Genomic DNA, 26,342 nt, shown 5'->3' with positions numbered 1-26,342 from the left:
AAAGGCGGAGGAGGCCTAGAATTACTTCAAGTCAAAGTTGCAGAAACTATCAGAAGCCTGTATCCCAAGAAAGGGGAAAAAATTCATAGGCAGGAGTTGTAGACCAAGCTGGATGAGCAAGCATCTCAGAGAGGTGATTAAGAAAATGCAGAAAGCCTACAAGGAGTGGAAGATGGGAGGGATTAGCAAGGAAAGCTACCTTATTGAAGCCAGAACATGCAGGGATAAAGCGAGAGTCCAAAAGCCATGTAGAGTTGGACCTTGCAAAGGGAATTAAAACCAATAGTAAATGGTTCTATAGCCATATAAATAAGAAAACAAAGAGAGAAGAAGTGGGACCACTAAACACTGAGGATGGAGTGGAGGTTAAGGATAATCTAGGCATGGCCCAATATCTAAACAAATACTTTGCCTCAGTCTTTAATGAGGCTAATGAAGCGCTTAGGGATAATGGTAGGATGACAAATGAGGAGATGGAGGTAGATATTACCGCATCCGAGGTAGAAGCCAAACTCGAACAGCTTAATGGGATTAAATTGGGTGGCCCAGATAATCTTCATCCAAGAATATTAAAGGAACTGGCACATGAAATTGCAAGCCCATTAGCAAGAATTTTTAATTAATCAGTAAACTCAGGTGTTGTACCATACGACTGGAGAATTGCTAACATAGTTCCTATTTTTAAGAAGGGGAAAAAACAGGATCCGAGTAACTATAGGCCTGTTAGTTTGACATCTGTAGTATGCAAGGTCTTGGAAAAAATTTTGAAGGAGAAAGTAGTTAAGGACATTGAGGTCAACGGTAAGTGGGACAAAATACAACATGGTTTTACAAAAGGTAAACCATGCCAAACCAACCTGATCTCCTTCTTTGAGAAGGTAACAGATTTTTTAGACAAAGGAGATGCAGTGGATCTAATTTACCTCAATTTCAGTAAGGCATTTGTTACGGTTCCACATGGGGAATTATAAGCTAAATTGGAAAAGATGGGGATCAATATGAAAATTGAAAGGTGGATAAGGAACTGGTTAAAGGGGTCATACTGAAAGGTGAAGTGTCATGCTGGAAGGAGGTTACTAGTGGAGTTCCTCAGGGATTGGTTTTGGGACCAATCTTATTTAATCTTTTTATTACTGACCTGGCACAAAAAGTGGGAATGTGCTAATAAAGTTTGCTGTTGACACAAAGCTGAGAGGTATTGCTAATACAGAGAAGGACCGGGATATCATACAGGAAGAGCTGGATGACCTTGTAAACTGGAGTAATAGTAATAGGATGAAATTTAATAGTGAAAAGTGCAAGGTCATGCATTTAGGGATTAATAACAAGAATTTTGGTTATAAATTGAGAACAGTTGGAAATAACAGAGGAGGAGAAAGACCTTGGAGTATTGGTTGATCACAGGATGACTATGAGCCGCCAATGTGATATGGTCGTTAAAAAAGCTAATGCGGTCTTGGGATGCATCAGGCGAGGTATTTCCAGTAAAGATAAGGAGGTGTTAGTACCATTATACAAGGCACTGGTGAGACCTCATCTGGAATATTGTGTGCAGTTCTGGTCTCCCATGTTTAAGAAGGATGAACTCAATCTGGAACAGGTACAGAGAAGGGCTACTAGGATGATCCGAGGAATGGAAAACCTGTCTTATGAAAGGAGACTCAAAGAGCTTGGCTTGTTTAGCCTAACCAAAAGAAGGCTGAGGAGAGATATGATTGCTCTTTATAAATATATCAGAGGGATAAATATCAGGGAGGGAGAGGAATTATTCAAGCTTAGTACCAATGTGGACACAAGAACAAATGGATATAAACTGGAGATTAGGAAGTTTAGACTTGAAATTAGATGAAGGTTTCTAACCATTAGAGGAGTGAAGTTTTGGAACAGCTTTCCAAGGGGAGTAGTGGGGGCAAAAGACATATCTGGCTTCAAGACTAAGCTTGATAACTTTATGGAGGGGATGGTATAATGGGGTAGCCTAATTTTGGCAATTAATTGATCTTTGATTATTAGCAGGTAAATATGCCCAATGGTCTGTGATGGGATGTTAGATGGGGTGGGATCTGAGTTACTACAGAGAATTCTTTCCTGGGTGCTGGCTGGTGAGTCTTGCCCACATGCTCAGGGTTTAACTGATCACCATATTTGGGGTCGGGAAGGAATTTTTCTCCAGGGCAGATTGGCAGAGGCCCTGGAGGTTTTTCGCCTTCCTCTGCAGCGTGGGGCACGGGTCACTTGCTGGAGGATTCTCTGCACCTTGAGGTCTTTAAACCAGTATTTGAGGACTTCAATAACTCAGGCATAGGTTAGGGATTTGTTACAGGAGTGGGTGGGTAAGATTCTGTGGCCTGTGTTGTGCAGGAGGTCAACTAGATGATCATAATGGTCCCTTCTGACCTTAAAGTCTATGAGTCTATGAGGATATTCTCCACAATATATCCATGTAGCTTCTGTACCACCATCTTGACTGCATTGTTACAACAACCTTTTCAGTAACTTTCCCAAGAAAAATAGAGATTCAAGACAAAACCATGAACAGCTGTCAGTTTTATAGAAGCAAACATCTTGCCTTCCTCATGAGTAGGGTGACCAGATGTCCCTTTTTTAAAGGGACAGTCCCGTTTTTTGGGACTTTTTCTTATATAGGCATTTAAACCCCCCACCCCATCCTGTTTTTTCACAGTTACTATCTGGTCACCCTACTCCTGGGAGGTGTTGACAATCCACTTCAATAAAGGCACCAACACCTCCAAACAGGAGTAATATGAATCTAACTTGCAGATCATTGCTCAAAGGTCCTCCAGAACCTAATGGAGCAAAACTAGTTTCAGTTTAACCTGAAATGACTGTATCCACTCTTTGAAATGGCTCTGCTGCCATGAAGGCATGATGCTCAGTCCAGCTGAAAGCAATCTTTGCAGAGATATTCAAAAATTCTTCTCAGTGAGAAATACTCATTTCTGATACCATTTGTAAACATCCCAGATTCCACTGCTGCTTACCACCTGGAACAGTTCTATTGATGTGTCCGATGCCTGTATTAGTCATCTAGCCATCATATTGTATAATTTGTATCCGGGCATGTCTGACAAATGGGTATTTATCTGGAGATAATCCTGGGCTGTGTGAAATTCAGATCTGAGGTTTCTAATACCTCACAGTTTTAAGGATACTTAGAGCTGGGGGTTTGGTATGCCTCAACCCTCTTGATTATGATAGAGGTCTGATTTTTTGGTTTGGATTTTGAAGCCTTTTCTACTTACACCCTAGGGGTGTGTTTGATTCTGAGGTATTGGTTTGACCCGTGTCTAGTTGAAACAATAAACAGCTTACTTTGTCAGCCTTTCTCAGCATTCTCCTGTCTATTCTTAGAGATAGTTGAACGTGAGTGTTTTCTTCCTCACACTCCAGCTGCTCCTTTTTACTCTCTTGTACAGCCATAATCCTTTGGCTTTGATATTGCAGTCTGTTGCTATGGAAATCATGGTGATTTCACAAATTCGGTGCAGTAAGCACTGCAGGAGGTAGTGGGGGAAAAAATGGTTTGCAAGGGAGATATTTGGGGGAGGGTGAAGGTCCTGTATGTGCCCCCCAGGATCCCCCTTTTTCCTCTGTTTTTTACTCCTGATTGTTTTAATGAGTGACTCTCTGAGACCCATTGTGCAGCTCTTAAATCTGCCGCAGAGTTCACTGTAAAATGATGCAAGGTGCTATATCCCCTGTGTGGTGGGGCGATGACTCACCAACACGGCACCTCCTGCTGGTTGTCCAGGGAATTAGGTATTTTCCAGCTCCGGAGTGCCCTCAGCTGGCTGATGTCTTGCCTGCCGCTGGCCCCCGTGTCCCTCCTGGACCCCGGTGCCCTTTGTCCAGGGGTTCTGCCCACCACAGTACCCCCTCTGTCTGGATCTCCCTTCCCAGGGGAACCCCCAACACCCTATCCCCACCTTGCCTCAGTGGCTACTGCTAGTCTTCATCTAGCCCCTGTTCCCTGGGGCAGACTGCAGTCTATAAACCACTCATTATCGGCAAGGGGGGTTGGACCAGCTGCCTCTGCCTATATCTGGACTGCCCCTCTGCAGCCCAAGTACCCCTTTGTGGGCCCTTAGCTCGGCCTGCAGCCTGGGGCTTTGCTAGGCTGGAGCTCCCCAGCTCCCTCTGCCCTTCCCCAGCAGTGCTCCACCTCAGGTACCCTGCTCAGCTGCCAGGCAGCCAGGTCCTTCTCTCTCAAAGAGCTAGAGAGAGTGACTTCTCCAGATCCTGACCCACTGCCCTCTTATAAGGGCCAGCTGGGTCCTGATTGAGCTGGCCACAGCTGCACTGCTTCCATAATTAGCCCAGCTTTTCCAGTTGCAGCCCTCTCCAGGCCTGCTTTTAACCCCTGTTTACTGCGGTGGGGCAGCTGCCCCACCACACCCTGTCTCAAGAGTAAGCATGAAATGCTTTCTCTGCAGTTTCTGCTAGCCTGCTCTTGGACCAGGAGGAATTAGATCTGGGTTTTGAATCAGGGTGTGTCATGTTTGGGACATGTGTCCAGCCTGGAGAAATCCCTTTGAAGAAAACAGAACTTTCATAAACAGCAAAGGGAAAAGGAGAACCATGACAAACAGGTTCATGTGTATACAATTCACATATAATTTGTAAGGGTCCATCTTTAGTATAATCTGTAAGGACAGTGTATAAAGCACTTCTATTATGAGGATCAGTTCAGGAAATCCCTTGTTTTTAGCATTATATTGCATTAATTCCAGATCCAAACTAAAAAGAATTTCCCAAATCAGACATGTCCATAGATATAAAATCTCCACCTTGCAAAGGCGGAATTAATTTTACTAGGGAATTTTAATGACAAGACAAATCAGATGGGTTAGAAGTTAGCTGTAATTGTTAACTTCTACACAGTACAAGCAAGTGGCACTCAAACGTCTGAAATTCTTTCCTACTTTGAAAGCATCAAAGAAATTGCTTCTTATCTGCTACTTACAGTTGATTTTCCACTGATCAATGTAGGAAAAGGGTAAATACATCTGCAACACTGAAATTAATGACTTACGGGAAATCATTTTAGATCCACTTCATAAAATGACCACTTTTGGTGGTCATCAGTAAACCTGAATTCCATTGTAATGCACATTTGTAAATAAAGGAGTAGGCAAGGTACTAAATATTTTGCTTTTTAAAAAATATAAAAAGTAATCTGAGAATTTTCTTAAGGAAAATTCTCTCAATCAGCCTTTTTTAATCTTATGCACAGGGCCTGAAATACCACTTGTGCTTGTTAATGAAAAATCATGTATTATCTGGAATAAATGTACTTGATTCTTCATTTAATGTTTCTGTGTACTGGGCAAATTCAAACCTGGTGTAAAAGGCTACTCAGATATTGACTTCTGCTAGGTTACATCACTTTATTCCAGCTCTGAATTTGTCCCTTTATGTTTTAAGAATTATGCATTACTTTTTTCTGTGCAAAAGTTTAATTCTAGAGCTTTGACTGTGCTGATAGAATTTAATTCTTTCATTAAAGAGGGTATAGAAACTTATGTAATGATGTCCATGAGATAGATCAGTGTTTCCCAAACTTGGGATGCCGCTTGTGTAAGGAAAGCCCCTGGAGGGCTGGGCCGGTTTGTTTACCTGCCCTGGCCGCGGTTCGCTGCTCCAGGCCAATGGGAGCTGCTGGAAGTGTGTCCCTCAGCCCGTGCTGCTTCCAGCAGCTCCCATTGGCCTGGAGCGGCGAACTGTGGCCAGTGGGTGCCACGATCGGCCGGACCTGCGGACACGGCAGGTAAACAAACTGGCCTGGCCCTCCAGGGGTTTTCCCTACACAAGTTTGGGAAGCACTGTGATAGATAATACATTTTTAAAATCTTCTCTGGTCAGTTTAACAAGTCTCAGTATGCTGTCATTCAACTGGACATAGTAGCCAAGTTTGTGTCTGAAAACTTGCCTAAAAAAAAAATTACATTGGAGACCTTGATTGCATAGTCAGCGGTCAAATATTTCAAATGCTTCATTGCTCCTGTTCCTGTTCCAGGTACATGTGACAGTATTGCAGCTATGAGTGGAATTTTAAAGAGGAAGTTTGAAGAAGTTGACGGCTCCTCACCCTGCTCTTCTGTACAGGAATCCGACAATGAAGTTTCTAGCAGTAAAAGTGCTGATAGTGCCAATAGTGTCAGTCCATCCACTTCGAATCATTTGACCCGTAAGTACTAAAGTCATATATAAGGCGCAAAAAGGAACAATGTACGGGCTTAAAAGGATTCAACTGTTTTTTTTTGTTTGTTTGTTTTTTATGATTTTTGACTGACTATCAGTGTTTGTTTCAAGTAATTTTATCAACTGAAATGTTTATGTTAGTAGGACAAAAAAATTGCCCAATCCTTCCAATGCTAGGTATTTATTCAACAACTAGAAATTGAGATTCAGAAGTTAAATCGGGTTACATAATAATGTCTTATCTGATTGTTAGAGAGAATGCAACATAGATTTCCCCCCCCCCCTGAAGATTTCCAATGTTGTTGAAGAACAAATTTCTATTTATTTGTTCATTTTTGTATGAAGAAATCAGCAATTATTGATATATACAGATGTAAAAGTAAAGCTGATGTCCAGTGCACCTGCTTAATCCATGTCTGGATTTGACCTACTCAGTCCATAGGAGTGAGTGCAGGCTGCTCCAGCTTCTGTGGTAGTTGAGCTGCTCCTGTACTGTGAGCCAGTACAGAGGAAGCTTATAGAGACTCCTGCCCCTCCTCTATCCCCTATGGACAAAGTGCACCTACAGGAGTTAACCAAGAGAGTGGTGTCTACACTCCCTTGATTGCAGTTGTGTTTGATCCTTGTATGAGGCATGAAAAGGAAGGGAACTTTTCTTGAAACCTTCCCCCATACTTCCCACTTGTGACCCAGTCATAATATGAACATGAACAAGTTAATTTACAATGCTGTTTTTCTTAGGATTTATTCTCAAATAATGTAGAAAAGGCATGAAAGGCTGAATTTGCATGAGCCTCCTGAATCCATACACAACCACATGTTCATCATGTTTCAGAATTTGAAAGTGGAAGGCAGCTTAGGTGAAAGTGATCATAAAATTACAGAGTTCATGATTCTAAGGAATGGTAAGAGGGAAAATAGCAGAATAAAGATAATGGATTTCAGGAAGGTGTACATTAGCAAACTCGGGGAGTTGGTAGGTAAGATCCCATGGGAATCAAGTTTAAGGGGAAAACAGTTCGAGAGAGTGGGTAGTTTTTCAAAAAGACATCATTAAAGACACAAGCAAACTATTTTATTGCGTAGGAAAGATAGGAAGTATGGCAAGAGACCACCCTGGTTTAACCAGGAGATCTTCAATGATCTGAAACTTAAAAAAAGAGTCCTATAAAAAGTGGAAACTAGGTCAAATTGCAAAGAATGAATATAAAAAAAACCCCCCACAAGCATGGAGGAACAAAATTAGAATGGCCAAGGCAGAAAATGAGATTAAACTAGATAGAGACATAAAGGGTAACAAGGAAACATTCTACAAATACGTTAGAAGCAAGATGACGACCAAGGACATGGTAGGCCTGTTACTCAGTGGGGGGGGGGGGGATGGGGGAGGGGACATAACAGAAAATGTGGCAATGGCAGAAGTGCTAAATGCCTTTGTTTCAGTTTTCACCAGAAAGGTTTCTAGCAGATCGGTCCTGCATCCAGTTCTGTTCAATATCTTCATCATTGATTTAGACAGTGGCATAGAGAGGACACTTATAAAGTTTGTGGATGATTCCAAGCTGGGAGAGGTTGCAAGTGCTTTGGAGAGTTGGATTAAAATTCAAATGATCTGGACAAACTGGAGAAATAGTCTGAAGTAAATAGGATGAAATTCAATAAGGACAAATGCAAAGTACTCCATTTAGGAAGGAACAATTGCACACATACCAAATGGGAAGTGACTGCCTAAGAAGTATTATCGCCAAGACCAACAAGGCCTAGGGCGGCAAATTTGCCGGGGTGGCAAATTTGCTCTTGCCCCCTCCCCAATTCCACCCCTTCCCCAAATCCCTGGCCCGCCTCCTCCCCCAGGCACGCCACGCTTCCCTCCTTCCACCTCCCTCCCAGGCTTGCCGCGCTGGGAGGGAGGGAGAAGCGAGTTGCAGCGCCCTCGGAGGAGGCGGAGCAGAGGTAAGCTAGGGGAGTGGGCGCGGGGAGTAACGGGGGGCTGGGAACTGCTCCCCGGCCCGCCCCAGCTCACCTCTGCTCCACCACCACTGCCATCCCCCGAGCGCGCCACAACTCCCCTTCTCCCCCCCTCTCTCCCAGGCTTGCCACGTGAAAGTGCTGGGAGGGAGGGAGGAGAAGCGAGTAGCGGCACGTTTGGGGGATAGCGGAGATGAGTTGGGGCCGTCGGGCACGGGGAGTAACTCTTGGGGGGGGCGGGGGGGGCAGAGAACCACTCACTGCCCTAGCTCACCCCTGCTCCATTGCCACCATCCCCCGAGCGCACCACAACTCCCCTTCTCCCCCCATCCCTCCCCGGCTTGCCACGGGGAAGCGGGGAGAGGGGGCCACAATTTTTTGATGGCCTAGGGGCGGCAAATTTGTTAATCCACCCCTGCTAGGAAGGAGTACTGTGGAAAGGGATCTGGGGGTCATAGTGGATCACAAGCTAAATGAGAGTCAACAGTGTCACACTGTTGCGAAAAAAGTTGACATAATTCTGGGATATATCAGCAGGAGTGTTGTAAGCAAGACACTAGAAGAAGTAATTCTTCCACTCTGCTCCATTCTGATAAGGCCTCAGCTGGAGTACTGTGTCCAGTTCTAGGCACCACATTTCAGGAAAGATGTGGACAAATTGGAAAAAGTCCGGAGGAGAGCAACAAAAACAATTAAAGGTCTAGAAAACCTGACCTATGAAGAAAGTTTAAAAAAAATGGGCTTGTTTAGTCTGGAGAAGAGAAGACTGAGGGGGGGACATAACAGTTTTCAAGTACATAAAAGGTTGTTACAAGGAGAAGAGTAAAAAATTGTTCTCCTTAACCTCGGAGGATAGGACAAGAAGCAATGGGCTTAAATTGCAGCAAGGGAGGTTTAGGTTGGACATTGGAGTTGTTAAGCACTGGAACAAATTGCCTAGGGAGGTTGTGGAATCTCTGTCATTGGAGGTTTTTAAGAACAGTTTAGACAAACACCAGTCAGGAATGGTCTAGTTATTACTTAGTTCTGCCTTGAGTGCATGGGACTGGTTTAGATGATCTTTTGAGGTCCCTTCCAGTCCTATACTTCTATGGTTCTATGTATAATTTATATTAATGAGTAATAATAGTAATACATTGACTTTTTACTGGCAGCCATTTATGGCTGCCTAGGAAGTGGTGAGCATGGACCTTGGAACAGTCAATACCATATACATTTCAAGGTCAAGCTATTCAGTGCAATCTTTGAAATAGACCTGGAAGTAATAACTAAGTGCGAGTGGAGCAACCTCCTATAACATTTCTGCTCTAGCCTCTGCCCTGGCTTTGACCGATTTTCAAAAGCACTGAAAGTTGATATGACTCCGCTAAGAGTTTTGCCACGAATCTCAGTGGGAGCAAAGTTAGGTCAATGCTGAGATTTTTGAAAATTTCACCTTTTCTGTTTGCTCCTCAATGAATTCAAAGTGGTGTTGAAGATTTATACAGATTAAAATGGTTTGGGACCTAGTTATTTGTGAGAACCACCTCAAGCTCATTACCACATAGTGATTGCTTGGTAGGCTCTGAACTCTGCAAGCCCAGTGACAGGGTTTTCTCAGTCTGGAATTCATTCCACTTGACAGTCTGCCAGAGCTTGAATCTAGTGAGTAGGCTTCAGGGCTCGATGAAAGATACATTTGTTGTTTAGCTTTGATTTTATTTTTGACTTGGGTTCTTAGTTTTTGTTTGTTTCATTCCTGACAAAATGGCAGCCTGTTTACTGACACAATTCTGTAGGCAGCAGTACTTTGTTAATTCGATTCATTGTGGGTAATTTTTTAGGGAGATTTTTTTTTAATTGTGAAATAAGTGTCTGACTGCTACAGCAATAGACAGTACATATCAATGAAGTAAATCAACCAGTTTAAGTGTTGTGATACTTACATGACTTGCTGTACATGGCATGTGAGATGTGAAGCAAAAGAGAATAAGTAAGTTTTGAACATAAGGAGCCTGGTTCTCTGTTTGCATCTTGCATAGTCATTTGTGGCTGTAAATGCTACAAAATCAAAATAGTAGCATTTTATGCTCACTTTGCACTCAGTTTTCACAGGCGGGAATGATTGCACAAGGTGCGAGGCAGTGTTGAATCAGACCCCAAGTCTGAGAAAAATAGAGACTTTATTTTAAAAGGAAGCAAAAATTCTTTTAAAATATTTGAAGAACTTTTGACTGGTTCCCTGCTCTCCACGCAGTATGCAGTTTTGGGAAAGCTGAGCTTTTCCTTTCTAAAAACTTGTGATTAGTTAAAGTTTATTGCCCAAATTCTGTTAGTTCCATAGTTTCTAGAAAGAGACTGTCATAGTCAGTCTAGCATAAGTGAGAAATTAAAATGTTTGGGACATTTTCTGAAACAGGTTTTTTGAATATTCTACAAGAACATTTTTCTTTTCAGTCAGATGCTAGTGGGCTTAGGATTCCCGCTTTGTGCTCCCTGCACTCAGTAAATTTTACTTTGCAGTCAGCCATTCAAAACATGAGTATTAAAAAGAATTAACTGTCTATCTCCAAATGTAAGGAGAATGCCACCCTGAGGTCAATAGGACTACTCACCAAGATTAGTCATGTGAGGGAGTTTCATGATTAGGTCCCCTTCTCAGGGGTGCTTAGAGCCATTGAACCAAACTGTAAACCCTGTATATGATGGAAATCACTTCAAGCCAGGGGGTGCTCCTGCACCACCAGCACCCTTAGTTCCAGCACCTATGTCCCTACTAGTAGAATGCAGAGCAGGTCTCTGTATTTTGCCTCTCTGTCATAGCATACACTATACCCACAACACTAGCTCCAACTCTGAGGAGTTGGGAGACGCATTTGCTTTTACCGAGCCCTGAGGCCACTGTTGCTTGTCAAATTCATTCCTCTTCAGCCTAGCTTTATGAAATATATTTATTCTGTACCTGTATTCCCTGAAGTTTAGACTACCACTGTCCATCTGGAGCCAAAATACTATTCATAAAAATCCAAAACAATTCATAGGAATTCAGTTCACTCTTATCAATACATATAGAGATCAGTCAGTTCTCCAAGGGATTGCTGAGACACAGAACAACACTGAAAAGGAAAAACATCTTGCTATGCACTCTTGTTATCCATATCTATACTTAATCATTCCTCGTGAAAGTGAAATGTTAAATATTTTCATATTTGCCAAATTCTTACAAATAGCATCAAATTATTTTTCATTTGCCTGGCAGTGTCTATTGGAGATATGTATGCTTCTTCAAATAATTTGTGAAAAATTTTACGTTCGTAAAAGTTCAGTGAATTCAATAAATAGGTACCATTAAAATTCTATAGGTGTTTCAAATGTGAAGCATTTTTAAGACCTATGTTTGAATTCCACTGGGCTGGAGAGGGGTGGGAAACTTGGAATACTTACACCTGCCATTGACAAAAATCACAAAATCAAAATCCTGAAGCTAATGCACTTGTATCTCTCAAATGCTTTTGAGATTCATCATGCAAATAAAGCAATCTGATGCTTTCTGACAATTTTAGCATGTACACCTCTATCCCAATATAACGCTGTCCTCGGGAGCCAAAAAAATCTTACCCTGTTATAGGTGAAACTGTGTTATATTGATCTTTCTTTGCTCTGCCGGAGTGCGCCCCCTCCCCCCCGGTACCTTTACCGCGTTCTATCCAAATTCGTGTTATATTGGGTCGCGTTATATCGGGGTAGAGGTGTAGTATATGTGCTGAAAACAAGAAAGTTCAATCTGACCTTCGTAAGTGGGTGCCAGTTTGTGTTACTTTTGGCTTATGGATAGAAGTTTAACCATTTCACTGGTGGATCTTAATGCAATCAATGGAACTCTGGGACATCCCCAGACGTTTTTAGCCCATTTCATGCGTTGTGCATTTGACGGCTAGAATAATTAAGTAGTTAAACCAGCCGAGGAGGAGGATACATCTCAATGAATAAAATCCCAAATTCTAAGCAGAATGAGGCAGTGAATGTTATGTTTTAAATTAAATATAAAAAGGAGCTTTTACATCATAAGAGATCACAACAACAACAAAAGTACATGTATACAATACCTCTTATATGTGTGTCAATAAATTTAAAAACTATCTTTAAAGAATCTTAAAATTATGGGATCTGCAAAATGGGACAGTTTTTTTTTTAACCAGGTTGTAAATTTAAAGTAAATGTTGTATATAAAAGAAGTAATAAAATAAACCATATTTCGAGTTTTAATTATATTTTTGGTTAGTTGGTTGATTAGATACTGTGATAATGCAGTGTTTATGAATAAATCAGATATTTGGCCTTCATTAGGGCTAAATGCTGCCCTCTGTTTCTGTGTCTGGTTGTGAGCAAATAAGTAAAATTCATGACCTTGAAGGGAGAGGGAGCCCTAGAAGTGGACAATGCCAGCTCTGCTCCATGCTATCCTTTTCATTCCCCTTCCCCATGGAAATCCATCTGGGGATGTCCCATAGGGATCAGACTCTGGCTGCACAAGGAGTCAGGAGGGGGTAAAATTATTGGGAGGGTACTCTCCAAAGCTATTTTCCCCCCCCCCCCCAAATCTCTGCAGAGCATTTGTGTCTCCCTGAGTTTTCCGCTCCCATACATGGGACTAACCGCACCAGGAGACAAACTGGCAGTTAGACTTTTACTAATGCATCCAGATAGCTTCCATTCTACAGGTTTTAAAATGTTTAATGGACATTTTTTGTAGATTGCTACCTATTTTACTCTTTATTTTAATGATAGTGTCTTTAATTTAAGAAGGCGATTCCATTGCAAGGCCCTGTCTTCAAGTGCTTATAATTTTTTGCAGCATAAACTGTAACACTAAAAACAATGGGGTGAAATCCTGGCACCACTGAAGTTAATGGGAGTTTTCCATTGATTTCAGCCAGTGTTATATCAGATTTGTCAGCAATGTCACAGGCATCTGAGACTGGTCGGAGCTCATACCTTCTGCAGGCCACATCACTGCTGTAATTTTATGCCAGGTGGAATGGACCTGGATCACTATAACATATGCACTGACCATGCTACCTCCTGCCCCCAGACAGCCCACTCTGCTGCGCTTCCTATGCAGAATGGGGGAGTAGGCCATGTAAAGCCTAGATCTGGGGAACCTTCAGTTGCCATCAGCATAAAGGATCTGGTGCTCTGTGTACGCCTGTGCTTTACATAGGCACACTTAGCATGGGCCACATTAAAATTTGTCATTTACTTTTAGAAATCTTTAAACATTGTCATATTGATGATTCTTATTCTAAGGATAGGCAATATCAGTATTGGATAGTTTTCTATTCTAAATATATGTACCCAAATAAAAAACAACAACTTCCTGCCAAAAAGTTAAGGATAAATGTATGTTTCAAGGAATCCAGCTAATGAGACTCCCACCCAATAAATAAATAAAATCATTAAAAATGCTACACCTCTTACAAAATCCCCAAAGTTACAAAGTCTTGAAATGAAAGTTTAGGGAAATCTAACTGGTTTTCCACTGTCATATAAACCTTCATTAGTCACTGTCACACCACCCAATTTGCTCCTCTCTAGTGAATTGAGCATCCGAACACTTCTGTGAGGCATGCAATTATTATCTCCATTTCACAGATGAGGCACAAAGTCTAATTCCAAAATTTTCAGAAGTGGTCTCTGATTTAGGTTTCCTCAATTCTTAGTGCCTAACTTGAGAGACGTAGAGAGTAGTGGGTAGTGAACACCCACAAAATCAGTCCTATGTTTCTCAGGCTAATAATGCAAAAATTGAGACGCTCGAAAATCAGAGGCTAGTTTTTAAAAATTTTGGAATTAGCTTTTCTGTGCCTCATGTAGCCCATCTGTAAAATATAGGGATAATACTTCTTACCTCCCAGACTGGAACCATAAGATTACAATAACAGATATTATTTTGTGATTAATACTACAATGTTTTAGATTTGAGAACTATTTGACTTTCTGGTTAAATTCACCCAAGCATTTCCAAAATGAAAACTTGGGCCAGTAAGTGATTTCCTAGCAGACAGTTTCCATTATACTATTGCTATGTCATGACTGACTTTCTACTTTTTGCAGTTTCCATGACAACCATTTTGATTTTTGATCTGCAGAGAATAATAATGTATTGCTAAGAGGTATAAAATATTTTTGGAACATGTTATTTCATCAAAGAAATAGAGCAAACACACCAGGGCAGTTTTCATTAATCAGTATTGTAATTGTAGAATCACTGTATAAATATGAATTCTTTGTTTATGACCGACTGCAGACCACGCCTACTTATTTTCCAGATAGTATAAAACAAGGAAATACTGGAAAATATTGAACCCTTATTACAATTGCAGAACAGCTTTCTGGTAAAGTAATAATAATACTTGGAGATTCTTAGGCATCTTCATTCTGAGTAACACCGAGGTACTATGATTCCTATGTTACAAATGAGAAATTAAAGCAGAATAAGATTGTGATTTGCCCAAGGCCATGCAGCAAGTCAATTTCAGAGCCCAGGTGATGATTTGGAGGCAGATAAAGTGTTAGCAACATGGCAATTAAGAGGTAGCTAAGTAGGTTTCTTGAGGTGAGGGGCAATAGCAGAGGGGTACCAAGAGGAAGAAGGGTGTAGGAGGAGTTCCTGGAGGAGCAGAGAGTAGGTGCTGGGGAGATGTAGCGAAGAAGCCAATAGGAAGGTGGGAAGACAGCTTGTTGAGTGTACGGTCACCTCTGATGTGTGAAGAAGAGACTCCCTCACCCCCATGGAGGGAGGAGGAGGTTGGCAAGCAGTGGCCCCCTCTCCTTGGTAAGACCAAGGAGGTGGGAGTGGCAGATCTCACTTGGCAAACATGTCTGCCTGCAGAAGGTTTGGAAGTTGGCTGGTAAGTGAGAGAATGGAGGAGAGATGGGTGAGTGAACTAAATGACAGTTGGCCAGGTTTCTTAGATCAAAGAAATTTAATGCAGCAAGAACGTTGAAAATCCTTTGTTCATTGAGGATGACTCATTCTTTTTCACTTCAGAGGTTTTGTGCAGAATCATGAGGAAGGATTGGGTGCAAACTGATGTAACCTGCTAGTAAATTCACTGCTCCCAGAACATGTGCACATACACCACCTATTTTAAGTAACGAGAAACACTACAGCAGTTAGTGTGTGTTCACCCTAAATACTGGAAGCTAGTGTAAAGGCTGTATGAATTAACTTTCTCCCTGATCCTGCTGTCTTCTTGTTTCCTGCAAAGCAGTTAAGTAATTTCTCTTGTGTTCATCTGGTGTCAGCAACAGATTGCTCTGCATAAATTTATTGCTGCTGATTGAGAAATAGTGTGTAATAATAACAATTTTAAAAATTGCCATCCAATTCTAAATCTAGTAGTGTGATTGCCCTTTTCCAGAACAAAACCAGTCCCATTTATCAGATGTTTAGAGTTGAATGATCATATCAAAGTATCCTTAATGTGAAGTTACTAAGACTCACATTTTCAAAATGTACTTCTGGTACTGAATGCTTTGGATTTTGGGTGCCCAAACCTGAGATACAGGCTGACTGGTGGATTTTTAGAACTTCTGAAAATCAGGCCTTGGGTGTCTCATGTTGGGAACCTACTAACTGAAGCACTTAACATTACTTAAGACTTCTGAAAATGTTGTCCTCATTTTTAGAGTGTTCTAGTGCAGAAGCTGCATTTGATATGGGAAAACACTTGTTTTGGCTCTCTCTGATTTCAAGTGAGACACAGCTGTATTTGTAACCTTACCTATTTATCAAAGAAAGCAGCTATTGGCTATGGTCTGCTATGGAACTATAGTTCAGCAATGGTTACTATGGAAACTAAATAAGTGACCTACATTTTACCAAAGACTGTGATAAAGTTTCTGTGTTGTGGTTTCCCCTCCACCCCATGGACATACACATTTTAAAATTAACTTTGATTGTTGTTATTTTTAACTTTATGTACACAGTTAGACCTAGCAAATAAATTTAGTGTTTTTTGTCTATAGACACAGGAGTGGAGGGGACACTAAAATCTTTGAGCTGATGCACCATTAAAACATTTAAGTATTACAAAATAATGAAAATTTTGATCTTTGCTGTGTCTCTTTTAATATATTTGCAGGAAGAACATAACCACATTTCATTAATTACAGTGTGCATTCTTATAATACTGTATTTATATAGCTGCTAAATGTGAATGCTCTATAAGGCCTTACCATCAAACGGCCAAATCTTGCAAACACATGCACTTGACTGATTCTATCAATGCACTCTCTGGGGCTGCTCATGTTAATAACGTTACTCAAAGTCTGAAGTAAGTTATTGAGTCCTAAATAAACACCAGGGTTGAGATTCTGGTCCCACTGAAGTTAGAGAGTTTTGCCATTGATTTCAGTGCAGCCAGGATTGCATCTCAGGTCAAGAGAAGATTAACACACGGAATGTTTGGAGAAAGCAGTTCTCAAACTTCATTGGTACCATGACCCCCTTCTAACAACAAAAATTCCTACGGGAGCCCAGGAGAAGGGGACAGAAGCCTGAACTCCGCCGCCCCAGGCAGGGGGGCCAAATCCCGAGCCCCAATGCTCCAGTCAGGGGGCCTAAAGCCCAAGGGCTTCAGCCCTGGGCAGGGGACCTGTAACTTGAGCCCTGCTGCCCAGGGTTGAAGCTGAAGCCTAAGCCCTGCTGCATAGGGCTGAAGCCCTTGGGCTTTGGCCCTGGATGGTGGGGCTCAGGCTTTAGCAAGTCTAATGCTTAGGGTTACCATATTTCAACAAGCAAAAAAGAGGACGGGAGGAGCCCCGCCCTAGCCCCGCCCCTCCCACTTCCCGCCCCCCCAGAACTCCCAACCCTCCCCCCGTTCCTTGTCCCCTGACTCCCCCTCCTGGGACCCCTGCCCCTAACTGCCCCCCGGGACTCCACTCCCTATCTAAGCCTCCTTGCCTCTTGTCCCCTGACTGCCCCAACCCTTATCCACACCCCCACCCCCAGACAGACCCCTGGGACTCCCACGCCCCATCCAACCACTCCCCACCCCCTGACAGCCCCCCCCAGAACTCCCAACCCATCTAAACCCCTCTGCTCCCTGTCCCCTGACTGCTCCGATCCCTCTCCACACTCCTGCCCCCTGACAGCCCCCCCAGAACTCCCAGCCCATCTAAACCCCTCTGCTCCCTGTCCCCTGACTGCTCCGATCCCTCTCCCCACTCCTGCCCCCTGACAGCTCCCCCCCAGAACTCCCAGCCCCCTACCCCCCGCTCCTTGTCCCCTGACTGCCCCCTCCTGGGACCCCTGCTCCTAACTGCCCTTCAGAACCCCACCCCCTACCTAAGACTCCCTGTTCCTTGTCCCCTAACTGCCCCCTCCTAAGACCCCCCCCCCAACTGCCCCCCAGGACCCTACCCCCTACCTGTACCCTGACTGCCCAAAACTTTCTCCACTCCCCTCCAAAAGCCCCCACCCGTTTCTTGACTGCCCCATCCAGAACCTCCCTGTCCCTTCTCCTGCCCCCCCTTACCCTGCTGCTCAGAACAGGGTGTTGGGCTCTGTGCCAGCCGGACACATGGCTGAGCTCCCCTGCACAACACAAAACCTGGTCCCTGGCCCTGCACAGGGCTGCCGGAGCGGGCTGCAGGAGGAGGAGCTGCCGGCCGGCTCAGAATGCAGGGGGGGGGGGTGGGAGGAGGAAGCTGCTCCGGAATCCAGCCCGGGACTTTCCTGCAGCCCTCCCAGCCGCTCGCTCTGCTCTGCCAGGGGAGGGGGAAATCCCGGACATTGTGAGTGCTTTACAAATTGCCCCCGGACGCTATTTTTAGCACACAAAAGGAGGACATGTCCGGGTAAATCCGGACGAATGGTAACCCTACTAATGCTAGCCCTGGCAATCCCATTAAAACGGGGTTGCGACCCACTTTGGGGTCCCAACCCACAGTTTAAGAACCGCTGGGTTAGGCGAAAGGTGAGGACAGTGGGCTAAATTCAAAATCAAACTTAGGTAGGACTTTAATGGTGCACTGACCATGTGCTGGCCCTTTATATAGGGGTAAACACTCAGTAAGATTTCATGGGCAGTTACATGGTCATAAAGTTGGCTAGCATACGTACCTTAATGGTTATACTATTTTAGGAAAAAAAGTCATTATTAACTGTTGTGATTTGATTAGAACTGTTACTTACAGGAAAGCTTGAACAAATGGGTTTTGAAAGGATTTACTAAAATAGATTTTTTTTTTTAAGGAGAGAAGTTGCATTTATTCTTCTTCCGCAATTTGATATTGTTGTTGTTCAGGTAACTGATCTTTCATTACATCTCTCTGAGAAACTCAAAAAAGAGAAGAGTTTTGTTTTAATATATGTTGACTGGAGCGTTCTAGGTTTTTCCAGACAAAGCAGAGTTGTGTGTTTCCAGACTGTACCTAGCATATCGTAATAGAAGTGGTTAATTTATGCAAAGGGAAAGCCTTCCCTTTCTGAGAATCAAACCCAGGCTGCGGCTGTGAGAGCGCCACTGAATCCTGATCAATAGACCACCAGGGAGAAGATACAAGAAAATCCCTCTTTGTGAAGTGTTGTCATGAGCTGGAGAAGAGCATGTGTAGAATGGCAAGGTAAAGGATAGACAGGATCAGATTAGTAACAGCAGTGTTCTCAAAAGTTCTAGATCTGTTTAACTATTCTCAGGTCAATTGTTCCTACAATGAAGTAATTTTAAATTCTTAAATTTAAGTTAACTGCAATTCGCGTCCATATTATGGAAAATATTTTATTAAAAATAATGTATATGACTTAATGATAGATGAGACTGATACTCTCTTTTTTGCCAATTGTTTTCTTCACATGCTAGTTGATTTGATGCACAGATGAGGTGATTTGTGTGCTTGCTTGAATAAGTATCCTGTTATATCATGTGAGAGATTACTAATAGAGTATTTAGAAACGTTAAAGGTTTCTTAACCAGTTGATGTATGTTTGTATCATTTTGTCAGTAATGAGATATGAATTTCACTCTCTTAAGGAAAAATTAAGGAAGTATCTACGGACTGAAAACATGGTTTCAGCAGCCTAAAATCTCCTAAGAGAAACCTGGAGTTCTTTGAGATCACAAGGTCAGTAGTAGTTATTCATGTCCAGACGTACATACATTTATATAGACCAAATTTAGTATAACTGTCTAAAACAGTTGGACCAGTTGCTGGTACAAAAGATACATTTCTGTTTGAAAAGTTCATAGAAGGTTTGTTTGTATGGTTAACACCAAACTGGTTATAAACATTATTTTACTCCCCAGATGCAATTTTAAGTTTGGTGCTGTTTACAGCTGACAGCAGAAGCTGTTACAAGGTCAATGCTTGCCATCACCTTTAATTAGAACTGGATGAATACTGGAGGCGGGGGGTAGGGGGGAAATCCATGAATCTTCATTCAGCTTTGCAAATTAATTCAGTTTTGCATACCTGCACCCTTTTGTGTTAACTTTCTGCAAACATTTTAGCAGTTTAATTTTGCTGGCACATGTATTCATGGGAAATGAATTTTGAAGTTGTATGAAGAAATGTTTTCAGAAATTGTATTATAAACTAACATATGTAGACATTTATACTGAAGTTCATGCATGCTCATCCAGTCAAAGAACTGAAACAATGTTGTGTGACTATCTGATCCAAAACAATTAACTAACACTTCTGAAATATTGAATACTTACAGAGAATTATTTCGAAATCAGTTCACGTAGTAAAAGTATCTCACTGAATAATTTAAAATTTTAAATAAATTATAGGAATTAATGATCTTCTCCTAGGTATTTCATGATCATAAAAAGCGGATAAATTCATTAGATAAATTTTGTTGTAACTTATTTGTTCAGCTCTAGTCTTCTCACAACTGCCACATAGCTCTCTTATTCTAAGTACAAGGAAAAACGGTGGTAATTTCCAATACCCCTGTGGAGTAGCTTTTAAAACAGCTATATATAGATTTCAACTAGAAATAAAATGTTCCTCATTCTCTTTGGCTTTTGATTACACTACCCACATGGGGGAGGGGAAGAGCGGGGAGAAACAGCTTTGTACTTGTTGAGAGATTTATCTTTATGCAATTTCTATCTGTAAAATGTGTGTTGTTTTTTAGAATGTGTATTTTAAATTTTCAAATATTAAAAGTAAGATCCTGTGTATGGTGAAAGACAGAGTAAGAGACAAAAGTGTGTTTCAATAAGTTGAATCTAAAACATTGTGTTGGGTTTTGTTTGTGGGGAAAGGCTGGTCAATCTGGAGGAGGATTCAAACTGTGGAATTTACACTCATCTGAAATCATAATATGTCTGGATTTTGACTATTTTCAGAGCAAAAGTGAAGTCCAATCTCAGTCACCTTTTGGATTTCAGAATCAGGCTGTACATGACAATGCAGGACACAGAATTTTCTTTTTAGGGTTCTGGTAACTTTTGCCTTCCCTTATTGACCTCAGTGGGCGTTTTAGATTGCAGAATCAGGATCTAAGTATCTTTGGACTAGGATTCATTAGCAAATTATGCCAAATGTCAAAACAATTTTATAAGTGATACTGTATAAGTCTTCTTGGGTGACTGGGGGCACTGTGGGTCCTGGTTTTATGTCCTCCCCTCCAGGTGGGGAGGGGAGGACTAGATTAGGATAAGGAGACTGGTGAGCCTAGGACAGGGTTAGGATAAATTAGCAGTTGGTGGGTAGACAAGGACTGGGAGCCAGCCCAAAGAGCCTGGGACAGGGAACCAGGGGAGGGTCGTGGGAAACTGGGACTGAAAGGAAGAAGAGAATAACTAAGACTGGGACTGGTTGGGCCAGGGACTGTGACTGAGAGATGGAGATGTGAGAAGGGGAGGCTATGACTGGCTGAGCAAAGAGAGACCGGGACTGGGAGCTGGGGTAGGAGGGGATGCTGGAGATGGTTGCACAAGGATACTTGGGACTAAGAGCTGTAGGAGTGTGGGGAGACTGGGAGTGAAACAGGATGGGGGTAGTGCTGAGATTGGACAAGGAACTGGGGGACTGGGACTGACTGGACACGGAGACTGGGAACCAGTGGCAGGGATGGGGACAAAGAGGAAGGGGAGACAAGGAGCTGGGATGTTGGGAGACTATTGGGGCTGGCTGAGCAAATAGTCTGGGGCAAAGTGGTGGGAGGAGATTGAGAGAGGCTGGGACTGGAAGTGAGTGGAGGGAAGGGAAAAAGGAACAGGATGGGGGATGACTGAAGGCAGGAGGGAGAGGAAAGGCAGATTTAGATGAGGAGCCAGGAGGGGGAAATGGGACGAGGGGACAAGGAGTCAGGGTAGGGGAAACTGGGATTGCTTGGGCAGACAGATGGGCTGAGAGTGGTGGGAAAATACTATGAGTGGGGTGGTGAGACTGGGACTCAAACGGGGATCTTGGAGGGGGAGACTAGGATTGGTAGGGCAAAGAGACTGGCATTGGGATGAGAATCCTAAAGAGTGGAGATTGAGAAGGCCAAATAATGGGACTGGGACAAGAGCCCTGCATTGGGAAAGAGAGAGGACTGGGAGAGGGACAGTTTGGAGGGGATGGAGCAGAAGGGGGCAAGCTCGGGGGAAACAGGCAGAAGGGTCAGTGACCACTACAATGCACTGTAAACATCATGTCTCTGTCCCCCTCTAGTCCTGGTTCACACAGGGGACAACCTACTCTTGCTATCAGTTACTCTATTAGCTTGAGTGTCAGAGCTCTGTAAAGTGGATCTAAAGGCTCCAATCCTGCTAATGAACCATGTTGTTATGATTCTAATACATTTCTAGATTATGTCAATAGTATCAATATGATTCACTATGACAGAATTTCCCTTTTTTCAGTTTGCTTTTTTTAAAAATCTAGGAACTTACAAACTTTGCTTGAGTTTGCAATCTTAATGTTTTTTTTTACACTCAGAAGTTAGGAAATTGCAGAATTAATATTGCCTTATTGAGTGCCCATGATGGGATTTGTGCTAGGGATGGATCAGGGTTGTGTAGTAAGGAGGCTGTTGGTTGTAGACCCAGCCTTGTTGGTTGCACAAGTTGGAAGGTGAATAGTGAATGAGGCAGGGGACTGCAGGAAGAGAAGGGGCTGTCTCATGGTTAAAGCAGTTTAATGTTTCCCTGGAGAATTTTATTTTATCCATGCCTCTGCTGTACAGTTCCTATATGTGATGCAGGCAACTGACTTAAACTAGCTTTCCAAGGGTGGTCACTAATTGTCTGTTTCTCATTTTCTGGCTTTCCAACTAGAGACCCTAGAGTCTGATTTGCAAAAATGCTGAGCATTCACAGTGCAACTGAAGTCAGTGGGAGCTGTGCTTTGAATATACAAAGTCCTGCATAATGTACTCCTTGGGGAATTTTGCACCACTGCGTAATGCAGAATTTTAGGAAATTAATGGCTTTTGTGCCTAATTTCCTTTCCCCCACAGAATTGGGCTGCAGTGCTGCTGGCTGCCCCTAGGGGCTGCTGGACCTGGCAGAGCTCAGCTCGTGCATAGAAGACAACTGTGGGGGGAGAAGGGGGAGAGAGTAGAGAGTTCCCAGCAGCTGCAGTTCCCCGGATGCCCTGAGAGGAGGCAGCAGCAGTGCCTGGGAAACTCCATACAAGCCTGGGACCCAGCAACAGGCTGTTTCTCCTTCTGGATCCCTGGGCAGTAGAGGGACAGGTATCTGGGCTGGGAGGGGTACAGCTGGGCTCTGGGCTGCGGGGGTATGGCTGTGTTCTGGAGGGGGGGCCTAGGGTCTGGGTTGGGGGGAGAGAGAGGGAGGTGTCTGGGCTGCGGGGCCACATCTGGGCTCTGGGAGGGGAGTGGGGCTGGTGTCGGGGGGGGGGAAACCACGGCTAAGCTCTGGGGCCGGGGGTATGTGAGTATGTGGGCTAGGGGGCCCCCACAACTGGCTCTGGGGGGGAGAGGGTTTGGGTGTATTGGCTGGGGGGGGTGTCTGTGGTTAGACTGGAGGGAGGGGTTGTGGGTGTCTGGCCCCCTGGCTGGGCTCTGGGAGGGAGGGAGCAGAGTAACAGGAACTGGGTTGTCATAAGGGTTTCTTTAACTCTCTACTCCTGATGGGGGTGTGTGTGTGTGTGTGGGGGGGTGTGGTTACAGACATACTTGCTGACAGGTATTCTGAAATAAATTACCAAAATAATTAAAACTGGCGTGATTATTTTGTGTTCTCTTGACAAATAAAATTTGCAGAATTTTGCAGAATTTTAAAATATTTTGTGCAGAATTTTTAGGCGCAGAATTCTCCCAGGAGTAAAGTACTCTGAAAAATCAGGTCTTAAGTGTCTCAAATTGGTCACCTATGATTAGTGGATATTTTTTGAACACAAATCGCTCTGTGTCAGTTTCCCTTGTAATTCTCTGTCCCTCTGCGTGCTCCACTTCAGGTCTCAGTGCATCCCGACACCGTCGATCAATGATTTACGGTAGCAGTGTCTGTGCGGGTCACACGTGCACGGTAAGTGTCTTGCGGTGTTGTTGGTGCTGCATCTAGCGCGCGCACAACCAGATCCCTCGAGTTCCTTCTCAATTGTCCTCTGCTGAAGACGGAGCTCTGGGGCAGCATCCTCCACTCTTGCCAAACCCTTAGGAATAGTAGTTAACATAGTTAGTCATTTAGGAAGCTATAGTTAATAGGGCTGTTGATTAATCGCAGTTAACTCATGCGATTAACTCAAAACAATTAATCGCAGTTTTAATCACACTGTTAATAGAATACCAATTGACATTTATTAAATATTTTTGGATGTTTTTCTACATTTTCAAATATATTGATTTCAATTACAACACAGAATACAAAGTGTACAGTGCTCACTTTATATCATTTTTATTACAAATATTTGCACTGTAAAAATGATAAACAAAAGAAATAGTATTTCAGTTCACCTCACAATACCGTAATGCAATCTCTTTATTGTGAAAGTGCAATTTAGAAATCTAGATTTATGTTTTTTTACATAACTGCACTCAAAAACAAAACAATGCAAAAAACTTTAGAGCCTACAAGTCCACTCAGTCCTACCTCTTGCTCAGCCAATCACTAAGTTTGTTTACATTTACGGGAGATAATGCTGCCAGCTTCTTATTTACAATGTCACCTGAAAATGAGAACAGGCATTCACATGGCATTTTTGTAGCCAGCACTGCAAGATATTTACGTGCCAGATATGCTAAACATTCATATGCCCCTTCATGCTTCGGCCACCATTCCAGAGGACATGCTTATGACGCTCGTTAAAAAAAATAATGCATTATTTAAATTTGTGACAACTCCTCGGGGTAGAATAGTATGTCTCCTGCTGTTTTACCTGCATTCTGCCATATATTTCATGTTACAGCAGTCTCGGATGATGACCCAGCACATATTGTTTGTTTTAAGAACACTTCACAGCAGATTTGACAAAACACAAAGAAGATACCAATGTGAGATTTCTAAAGATAGCTACAGCACTCAACCCCAGGTTTAAGAATCTGAAGTGCTTCCAAAATCTGAGAGGGATGATGTGTGGAGCATGCTTTCAGAAGTCTTAAAAGAGCAACACTCCAATGTGGAAACTACAGAACTCGAACTACCAAAAAAGAAAATCAACCTTCTGCTGGTGGCATCTGACTCAGATGATGAAAGTGAAAATGCTTTGGATCGTTATCTAGCAGAACCTCTCATTAGCATGTACACACATCCTCTGGAATGGTGGCCGAAGCATGAAGGGGCATATGACTCTTTAATGCATCTGGCACATAAATATCTTGCGATTCTGGCTATGACAGTGCCATGCGAACGCCTGTTCTCATTTTCAAGTGACATTGTAAACAAAAAACGGGCAGCATTATCTCCTGAAAATGTAAACAAACTTGTTTCTGAGTTACTGACTGAACAAGAAGTAGGACTGAATGAACTTGGAGGCTCTAAAGTTTTACATGGTTTTATTTTCAAATGCAGTTATTTTTTATACATAATTCTACATTTGTAAGTCCAACTTTCATGATAAAGAGAGTATTACAGTACTTGTATGAGGTGAATTGAAGAATGCTATTTCTTTTTTATATCACAAATATTTGTAATAAAAATAAAGTGAGCACTGTACTGTTCTGTTATAACTGAAACCAATATATTTGAAAATGTAGAAAACATAAATAAATGGTGTTCTATTATTGTTTAACAGTGCGATTAATCACACGATTAATTATTTTAGTTGCTTGACAGCCCTAATAGTTAGATTTAGTTTTAGTAGTAATAAAACCAGAAACAACTTTTAATATCTTCTGGCTTTCGTCTCCCCGTAGTTTCCCCTCAACAGGGTTGGGTAACCGTTAAATATGCCTGGCTATCCAGGCTTTAAGAGATGCTGCTGCTCCTGCCAAAGAGCAATGCCCATTTCTGACAGACACTTGTGTATCCAATGTTTTGATGAGGCATATATCCTGCAAAAATGTGCCAACTGTAGTAACCTGAAGGCGAGAGCCCGGTGTGACCAGGATCTTCTCCTGAAAATGATCCTGATGGAGAAATCTTTCAAACCAAAGACAGACCAATGGATCACCTCTCCAGGCAGCTCCCCCACAACCCCTCCAGTCAGGAAAAGGGGACATGTCTTCCTCTAAAAGACCGAGGAAGAGGGCACACACATCACTGCAGAGAGCACCACAGAAACAACTGCAGTTGCCTGCCAGGTCGCTACCCTTGATGCCGACGCATGCTCAGGTGAGCACCTATGATGCTCCAGGCACCTCTGGCACTGCCCAGTCCCGAGCTAAGGAGAAGGAGTTGAGGCATAGAAGGAGACATGCCTCCTCCACGACACAAACTTCACCTGTGCCAGGGGACTCTGTGCCGAGCATCTCCTATGCCTCCAGCACCGACATCACAGTCGGCACCGATAGAGAGAGAGCCAAATCGGCACTGGCCGTGCCAACTAAACCGCCTCAGCATTTGACAACACCGGCGTCGGCACTGACGAGAGCACCCCCATTGGCACTGTGAGTACCAACACCAGATACCCCACAGAATCTGCTGCAATAGAGCGATTTAACTGTGTCTTCAGCACCACAGTCCCCTTTGTTTGAGGGCTCTCCCGAACATTATACTGTAGGTCCACCCACTTCACCCGCTGCTTTACATTCATCCAGTGAAGAC

At 42.9% G+C, this 26,342-nt stretch overlaps 1 protein-coding gene across 5 annotated transcripts in view; it reads left to right on the top strand.

Moving 5' to 3' along the window:
- The window catches only part of CSRNP3 (cysteine and serine rich nuclear protein 3), a 171,714-nt gene that overhangs the window by 59,227 nt on the left and 86,145 nt on the right, over positions 1 to 26,342 (top strand). For 3 of the 5 annotated variants that reach the window (XM_054043638.1, XM_054043640.1, XM_054043641.1), the window contains exons 2-3: positions 6,038 to 6,208; positions 19,209 to 19,299. The gene's annotated coding sequence lies outside the window, so the exon portion shown is untranslated. Of the gene's footprint in view, positions 1 to 6,037; positions 6,209 to 18,430; positions 18,483 to 18,516; positions 18,802 to 19,208; positions 19,300 to 26,342 lie in introns of those variants that run through there. The other 2 variants (XM_054043639.1, XM_054043642.1) reach the window with 2 other exon arrangements.

The sequence above is a fragment of the Malaclemys terrapin genome, chromosome 11 (assembly GCF_027887155.1).
Source record: "Malaclemys terrapin pileata isolate rMalTer1 chromosome 11, rMalTer1.hap1, whole genome shotgun sequence".
In the NCBI taxonomy this organism is placed as follows: Eukaryota; Metazoa; Chordata; order Testudines; family Emydidae; genus Malaclemys; species Malaclemys terrapin.
The sequence above is the reverse complement of the archived record's forward strand: the minus strand, read 5'-3'. Positions and strand labels throughout refer to the sequence as shown.